Source organism: Amphiura filiformis, chromosome 9 (genome assembly GCF_039555335.1).
Source record: "Amphiura filiformis chromosome 9, Afil_fr2py, whole genome shotgun sequence".
In the NCBI taxonomy this organism is placed as follows: domain Eukaryota; kingdom Metazoa; phylum Echinodermata; class Ophiuroidea; order Amphilepidida; family Amphiuridae; genus Amphiura; species Amphiura filiformis.
The window spans coordinates 47507461-47517380 of record NC_092636.1 but is presented as its reverse complement, the minus strand read 5'-3'; positions in this window follow the sequence as shown (position 1 = coordinate 47517380).

Genomic DNA, 9920 nt, shown 5'->3' with positions numbered 1-9920 from the left:
TGATTTTGCTGGAATAGTTTTCCTGTTAACCAGGTTTAAGTACTGCAAAGGTCGAATCATGTTTGCTGTGCAGTATAACTGCACTATGCTGCAAACATTCCTTTTGTTCGCAATTCAGTACATCCATTTGTAGCGTTTGATATGGTGTAGTTAATCCGATTATTATGTCACTTCAACAGCGAATAGACCATGTAGAAGCTGCATGTTTTGCCGAAGGGAACTATAGGGCCTATTGTGTTGTAAATTTTAATCATTCTTTTGTCTACCTGTGTTTTCGCGGAAAGTGTAAAACGGGTGATGGAATACAGTTTAAAATTTCCGCCAAGGCCGAATCATTTCACATTTTGGGTGCATTGTAGCCGACGGCTACCCAACTAAAGGCTGCTAGTCAGGTGTAGGAATGCGTGGATTTGGATTCGTCTATAGAGGCCCTGCATGCTTTTATCGATTGGCTCCAAACAAAGGATTTGAACCGGTGTCCTTCACCTGTTGTCATCAACCTGTTTGATCGTAGTGCATTTGTTACGTTTGTAAGACAAACTGTCGCACGCCGACATCGCCTGGCTAATAATTACTTTGTCAGCAGAGATACTAAAATAAATACCCGGGATCGATACACGTGAATTTGCTATGCACGAGTTTGATATGAGAAGAAAATCTTTGGATACCGGGGTAGAAAATGATGAATATCTCCCGTAAATGATTTCGTATAAAGAAACCAGATGTGGTTCGTTGTACTTGAATATATATTTTGAACAGATATGATAGTCGTTAGCTTGCGTCTTGAGAAAGTAGCGTGCGTCTTGAGTCAAAAACTGACAATAATTCTGATTTATATGTGCAGAATTATATAGCGCAGTGTATAGGCCAATCGTGGAGGTATGTCTAAAACCATATGACCTATTGCGTACCATGCACGACTCACACACAGCGAGGTCAGTAACCGAGCTAATCGGGGCTATTGTCAGTAGCCTTAGTCAGATGTTCTTCGGCCCATTATGCGACTCAAAACTATTAAACAGGTCGATACAAGATGGCCATGCGTGGCGGTGGATTCAACCTACCATGGCGATTTCTGCCATGAAGATATCGGGGCGATGACACTGTGTGTCGCGATAGATTGCACTCATGCTTTTGTTGAATGCATTTGAGTAGGCCGCCATATCTACGGTATACGTCATATGCACACCCTCTATAGGCAAAATTGTTTTACGGGTAAAAATTCTTTTAAAAATTGTTTTAAAATCAAAGGAAATGACTATTTTCACCTAAATAACAAGTAAAAAGTCAGTAGCTCTTGAAATAATTTCACAAGAGCGAAATGAAAATCATTGAGGCCTCACCACCCCCTATGGTTATCTTTGATGGCCGGTCCTACCCCCGGGCCGGCCGGGTAAGGTGCTGGGGTAAAACTTTTATCACCAAAATGAGCGCAAAGGATGTATCTACGATTAGTTTAGGTCGTTTGGGCGTAAACGCGTGCGTTTTATATGACAGATAAAAAAGCTTAGGTGGTAACCCCTCTTGTAGTTCATGGGTTATATGTGCCATACGGTCAGCATCTGGCATGCACGGATCATGACATTGACTTCAGTCTGGGGCGTTCACTCAATGCACGAAGGTAAACATCCTGGCAGGATATGTTCGTCCTGATCCATGGACCGATTACTAATAATAATTTTGGATAATACTTACCAGAAAACTGCAATAATTGACTCCAATCCCCAGTTGATTTGCTTCACAACTTCACCATGACGTTCACGCGCATTAGCCAAAGCGGGTCTAAAGCCACGTGGGAGTAAATTTTACTCCTTTGTTGCACGTGGTCATTCTTCGCGAAAGAGAATCAGCGATTTTACTCTTCGTGGATTAAAATTTACTAGCGACTTATCGATCAGATATCGGCAATCGCTATTCTGATAAGCGACGGAAGTTATGTCACCAGTAGGGGAGGGGTAAGGAGGTGCGTTACCCCCGGGGCCCGGGTCCTAGGCACGGTTGTTTGATGTGGTCATTTATTAATATTTCTAACAAAACATTACGTAATTTTCAATTTAGACCTTTACAATATACCAACACATTATTTATACACATATTTTTTAGCTATTTTAACTTATATTTTCTATTCGTTACCAAATTGTTCATCTGTTTCGGCCTTTTTATGGTAATTCTCTAAACTGTATGTTTGTGTGGAAATTGAGGGCGCTATTTACATATACTTTAAATTTAATTAAGCCCAATAATATTAGTTATTCCTTTCATTAATGGTAAAAAGTAGTTATGAAGTCCTGCACCGTCATCGCTGATCAAAGGGGCCCTTGCGTTCATTTTGCCTCCGGGCCCGTAATGGCTCCCGGCGGCGCTGTATGTCACAAATATACAATACGCTCCTTGCGATTGCGCATAATGAGACAGGGTATGATAATGAGTATCGGTTGCGTCACATTCACCGGGGACATTCATTCCCGCGCTATAGCTGTTCTAATGTCGTAACATTTACGCACTATGGCTGTTCAAATGACGCAACATTTACGCTGTTACTGAGTGAAATTACGCGTTGCGTGACATTCACTTTCATTTACGCTGTTCTAATCTCGCAACATTTATGCTACACAGCTGTTGTAATGTCGCAACATTTATACCCTGTGTGCGTGAAATTAACGTCGTGTAGACAGTCACAAATTATTGTAGGCTACTATACGCTGGCGAAGTTATGTAATAATCGGATTAACTACCATAGCAATAGGTGAAGACAATTTTTGAATATACCGCGCTGCACTGGTACGTTCACGTTTACTCTCTGGATCATATCATGTTGATCACTCGCACCTGTAAGATTAGTATCTTTGAAAAGACCGGTATTGTATTCAATCTATGATTCCAGAATCCAGACATATACACAGGTGATGAGTACGAAATATTCAAAATTGTTTTCACCTATTTCTATGGTAGTTAATCCGATTTATTACGTAACTTCTCCAGCGTATAGGCAAGTCAAAATTGATCTGGATTCCAAACGTACCACATTGAAGATGGTCTTATTGTATCAACTAATTAATCAATTTATACAAACATACGTAACCATGGTTACGAAGCAAGAGTTGACAGTATACCATGCAGTAATGACCAAGATTTGTCAAACACATTTATTGATATTTGTTTTGTTTAATATCGATGTCCAAATATCATCCCTTCAAACACGCTTTGATGTTTGTATAACGTAATAGAATCCTCGTTCACTTGAATTCTATCAGAGCCAGACTCTCCTTAAATTTCAAATATCAGTACACTTGAAACAAAACCAAGACACAAAGCCTGTATTACCCACAAATAAAGTAGTCAATAGATGCGAATTTTGTTCGGCGTATATTTTGATAGGGCATGACGCGACTTCATTTCCCCAACATATACCAATTTGAATAATATAAGAGCATTTCAACCAGGTTTAAATAGACTATTCTCTCGAAACGCGCTAATTACGAGCACGACGAGTTAGAGTTGATCTGTCATGCTGTAACGAGCCAGCTACAAAAGCAAAAGCCGGCGGGAATCACTCTGAAGGAAGAAATATCCCAAATGTATCACTTTTGACATGATGCAGTCATGGTCCATGGCAAAGGCGATTCGACCTTTGTGGCATTAAACCCAGTTAACAGGAAATTAATCCAGTAAATCGATTCAGTAAAGCAAATAAGCTCATGCATTCGATCACTAACGGCAACCAGCTTCGGTCGATTACCCCAGCTGCAGCGTGTGTAAACTCTAATTTGCATAGAGGCTGTACGTGAAATTATTGATTGGCTCCAAACAAAGGATTTGAACCGGTGCACGTAATCATGGCGCAGTGCAGTCCATTCAATCAAATGTTGTCATCAACCTATTTGATCGCAGTGCATTGTTATGTGTGTGAGACGAACTGTCGCGGTTGATTGCAATCAAACAAACGATGTCTTATGTATTACTTTGTTCCGTGATGAAAATCGTGATGTTTTATTTCATCACGCTTTAAAACAAACGATTTCTCATGTATTACTTTGTTTCGTGATGACAATTTTGATGTTTTATTTCATCACTCACGAAAAATTGATTTCTTATGTATTTACTTTGTTTCGGGATGAAAATCGTGATGTTTTATTTCATCATCACGCTCTAAAACAAACGATTTCTTATGCATTATATTTGTTTTGTGATGAAAATCGTGATGTTTTATTTCATCACGCTCTAAACAATAATTATAGTTACATGCATTTCAAGAAAATGATGATGATGATGATGATGATGATGATGATGATGATGATGATGTCTCCAAAAGTGTCCCGGTTTGTTTTTCTTGCCCTAAATCGTGCGTATCTATTAATAAGGCACTTCAATAATCAATAATCAGTCCCGTGACGGCCTCCACTAACTAGCTACTAACTTGGGTTTATGGGCGCTGATATTTCATGTTCACTGTCACTTATTTATCAGAAAAGTGCGACCCTCTGTCAATCACCTACAGTACCCAATTTCGGCATACTATTATAAGAAACTCATCATGATGATTGCCAGAGAATAGTTAAGATGTAGCTTGTACCGTTTTTTGTGGCATCCTTCAGAAGTGAGCGGTCCGATACCAATATTTTCGGTCAAATCTCCATTCAATTAACACGGGAGTTGGCTAGCTATGCCTTGCCCTCACTCATATTTTACAAAGGTGCGACTATTTCTGAACATCTAACCTAGCTGTAATTTTAGGTCATGTTAGAGAAATATATTTGCTAGAAGTTTGGAGAATAACTAACATATTGGCTGGTTATTTTTCACACAGTGATGTTAACTAGGCAAGTGCCCATTCTTGCAACGTACATCATTTGTAGGGGTCACGCGTCAATGGTGAGAGCACTGTGTATTGTGTATAGGAAAACGGACCGTAACTGCAGTATGAAATGCTCTCTTTTTCCAATCAAATTGGAATGAAGCCGCAGTGTGTTGAATGTGGTGTTAACATATACGCAGAACAAAATTATCGGTCTTGATTTTTGCAATTTATAGTAAAAGTCCACATAGGTCCCCAAAGTTTCTTTCAGATATTAAAAGATTAGATTCCCATAAAGACGAAACAGCAATCTTTAGTGGGGACCTATGTAATTTTTACATAGATTTTTCATAATCTTTTCGGCATTTATTTTTGCTAAATTCAGAAAATATTTTGGCGTATATAAAATTGAAATAAGATTCTCTGTCTTCTAAACGACACCAACTGTACCACAACTGGGTATCACGAATCGTTATATATGCTGTGCAGTTAATATTCATATAATTATTTCTTTATCCATAGGATGCTTCAGTTTTTACACAAACAATATTTCATCGAAAACCCTGCCACTCGGCTATTACAAAAATGATAATCAGACTTCCTCAGAATGTGCAATAATTAGCATTAAAATCAAGTTGTTTTTTACGCATTTTAAAAACACTTGGCCCGATGACGAATGCCTCCGTGGTCTGCAATCATAAATTAAATACAACACCGCTTTTCTCAAAGATACTAATCTTACAGGTTATAGATCAGCATTTCTTTGACATGGATCAATGCATAGGTATCTCGTGAATGTTGTAGTGCAGGGCGATATACTCGCTATGGTAGGCTTGCGTCACTTCTACAGCGAATGCATCAGGCAAAAGATAGACAGAAGTGGAGGAAGCTGTCTCTTGTGAGGTGGAAAGGCCACGCCGCGGCATGAAGACATAAGTCAGGCAATGAATGGGACAAGGCGCAAATATGCCGTTGGAGTAGGCCTAGGTTTTCCTTGCTCCGAATGCTCATGTTAAGGGATCTGGAATGAGCGTTTTAAGCATTTCGACAGTATTTTTTGTGGGACATGAGAGCACATCAGACACATCGAATTGCATTCTGAATACGAAGAATGTCTTTCTGATATCAAATAAGTTTCATTTTTGAAATTCACGATATAATACAAATTTTATGACAAATTATTAAAATGTGATATTTTTCACATTTTTGATATATAACAGTCCTCGAAGTAAATTTTATAAATCTAATGGCATATTCTTAAAGTGTATGTAGCTGGGAGGAAAAGCCGAAGATCAATTGTGAAAATTTTGACCTTTTATATTGAAGATATGGATTTTTTTCCCAAAAAGACCTAATTTTGTTTTGTGTTTTGGGGAAAAAAATCTATATCTTCAATACGAAAGGTCAAAATTTTCAATTGATCGTCGGCTTTTCATCCCACCTACATACACTTTAAGTATAAACCATCAGATTTATAAAGTTTACTGAGTACTGTTAAATATCAAAAATATCAATTTTAATCATTTGCCATATAATGTGTATTACATTGCGAATTTCAAAAAAACAAAATTATTTGATATCAGAAGGACATTCTTCGTATTCAGAATGCATTTCAATATGTCTGAGTGATGTGCTCTAATGTCCCACAATAAATACTGTCCAAACGTTCATACCCCTCCCCTTAAAATCCCTTTTAATTTCATCGAATGTATTATGTGTTACGCACTGTATGACAAATAGTGATAGAAATTGCAACGGCAAGCACCACATTCACAGGAAATATAAAAAGTGTATAGTTTGATTAATCAATAATTGCAAACGGACAATTTATCGTTGAAGAACATAATTAAAATTGCTGAAATTACCAGTTCCAGCGATATGGGCAATTATGGAGTTTCCAAAACAAGAGGAAACAAAAGAAAATATTTCCTTCAATATTTGATCGCATCACAATTAATATTTTCAGTGAAAAAAGGTTAAGGAGGACGGGGTTTATAAATTGGTTTTTGTTGTTAATTGTTGTTGTTGTTTGTATGTTTTTGTTTTTGTTTTTTTGCCTCCTTGCTCAATTCTTCTTGTTTTTCACTTGCTGTTGGCATTCTCGATCTCATTGCCGCCACACAATGACGTGTTCAATGGTGTTTGGCGTTACTTTAATGTTCTCGCCTGAAAGACGAGAATGTTTTGCAAGTTGTGTATTTCAGAGGTTCAAATATTAATAATAATACATGTATACGAAAACAATATTAGATTTTGTTTATTCTGGTTCAAATTCCATTATTTCAATATATTTGTTTTTTTAGATACAACTTTCAAATCAATCAACTGGAGAGAATTATTCATCAAAATCAAATCAATGTAAGAATTGAATATATCGGGAATCTAATCAAATAAAGACTTTCTTCATTACATCTGTGTTGTAATAAATTTTACACCTTCAATATTTGCGACTTATTGTTTGTTTTCAATAATAACCTTATATACCGTAGTTACTTTTGTCCAAAGTCGGTTACTGTTATTTTGTTCGATTCTTTCAATATTTTTAGGCGAGACTCATAATCCAGGGCCCAGATTCTACTATAATTTGTTTAGTCATTATTCGTGACCCGATCAACAGCCTCGTATTGTAAAAATGTGTTGGTAGTGAGATTTACTTCCAATAAGGCGAGTGTGAAGGCACATATGAATTTATAAAGTCATTATTTATTGAATTTACAACCGTATGACAAAACAAGCGAAACTAGCAACTTTCAGCACAATTTGCAATTTAAAGTGAATTGGTCATTGCTCATTGAAATGAATTTAGTATATGGACAATATGACAATATAAGTGTGCTCTTTCATTTAATGAAATAAAATTTCATTTTGGTCAAAAATTGTGTTGGGATAGGTCGTTGTCAACAGATTTACCACATTCGCCTTGCAATAACATTGAATTGAGATATCTGTTCATATCAATTCATAGTTCATTGAATTTACAACCGCATGACAAAACAGGTAGAAATGATGACATAAATCTGAACAATATTGTAAGGAACATTTGAGGTTTTGACTTTTAAAACCTATATTTTGGTCAAAAATCGTGCTTGGAAAGGTCGTTTTCAACAGATTTACCACATTCGCCTTGCTATAAACATTGAATTGCGTTATATGTTGACCTATTAAAAACGTGTTTTAGGGGGAAGTGTTAGCTTTCGTAAAAAAAAAAAAAAATTCTGATTGGATGAAGGGAACACTTGAGGTTTTGAGAAAAACCAATCACAGAGGCTTATTTTCACACACAACTCTATGATGCTATGCACTCAACCGTGCAGTGTATGGCAAGTATATTGCACAATAGAACAGAAAAACCTGGTTTTCGTCGATAAACCTGGTTTTTCAATCGAAACACCTGGTTTTCGATCGAAAAACCAGGTTTTCAAATCGAAAACCAGGTTTATCAATTCGATTGTCAGAGTTTTTGATAAACTTGGTTTTTCGGCTGATAAAAGGTTTATCAAAAACTATGACAATCCAATCGATAAACTTGGTTTTTCGATTTGATAAACCTGGAAAAACCAGGTTTTTCGAATTTGATTGTCATAGTTTTTGAGAAACCAGGTTTATCGGCCGAGAAACCTGGTTTTTCACTGATAAACTTGGTTTTTCAATTCGATTGTCATAGTTTTTATTGATAAACCTGGTTTTCAATCAAAAAACCAGGTTTTTCGAATTCGATTGTCATAGTTTTTGAAAAACCAGGTTTATCGACCGAGAAACCTGGTTTTTCGCCGATAAACTTGGTTTTTCAATTCGATTGTCATAGTTTTTTTTTATAATCCTGGTTTTTCAATCTAAAAAGCAGGTTTTTCGAATTTGATTGTCATAGTTTTTGATAAACCAAGTTTATCGACCGAGAAACCTGGTTTTCCCTGATAAACTTGGTTTTCAATTCGATTGTCATAGTTTTTTTGATAAACCTGGTTTTCAATCGAAAACCAGGTTTTTCAAATTCGATTGTCATAGTTTTTGAAAAACCAGGTTTATCGACAGAGAAACCTGGTTTTTCGCCGATAAACTTGGTTTTTCAATTCGATTGTCATAGTTTTTTGATAAACCTGGTTTTCAATCGAAAACCAGGTTTTTGAATTCGATTGTCATAGTTTTTGATTAACCTGGTTTATCAAAAAAACTATGACAATCGAGTACTATACGCTTGCACTCCCCGATTGCACTTAGGCTAGATCCTCCAGGCCTCGAATACCGGTACTCACGCACGGCCGCTTCACTGTGTTGTATTGAGGACTGGAGCAGGGCCTGGACTGGAGCAAACAACGTTCGAAAATATGAATATTGAGTAAATTTTGATTACGTCATTGATTTCAGAGACGGGGAATATAAAAACAACAGACGCTTATGAAGCCGAGTGGATTTGCTGATTTATTGTGGTCTGTACGCTACATAGGCCTACAAGGAGCTTGAAAACAAACTGTCGAGTACCACAACTTCGTACACGCATCGATTCCCCCTGGTACTGTACACTCCATGCCAGCAAATTTTCAGCAATTTTCCGTACGCCATTTAGTGATAAATCATGATGTGCTTACAGGTTTTTAACATGATATTGGTAGGATGGATGTGGAATCTTCAAGGGGTATATGTAAGAGCACCTTTACCAAATCGGCAGGACCTCTATCCTTTCTACCTCGTTGATCACACCATGCCCGCGCGCCATGAAGTGTGTCACCATTACTATTACAATGTAGTTTTTGATAAACCTGGTTTTTCGAATTCGATTGTCATAGTTTTGAAAAACCAGGTTTATCGACCGAGAAACCTGGTTTTCGAATTCGATTGTCGTAGTTTTTGAAAAACCAGGTTTATCGACCGAGAATCCTGGTTTTTCGTCGATAAACTTGGTTTTTCAAATCGATTGTCATAGTTTTTTTTGATAAACCTGGTTTTTCAATCGAAAAACCAGGTTTTTCGAATTTGATTGTCATAGTTTTTGAAAAACCAGGTTTATCGACCGAGAAACCTGGTTTTTCGTCGATAAACTTGGTTTTTCAAATCGATTGTCATAGTTTTTGATAAACCTGGTTTTTCAATCGAAAACCAGGTTTTTCAAATTCGATTGTCATAGTTT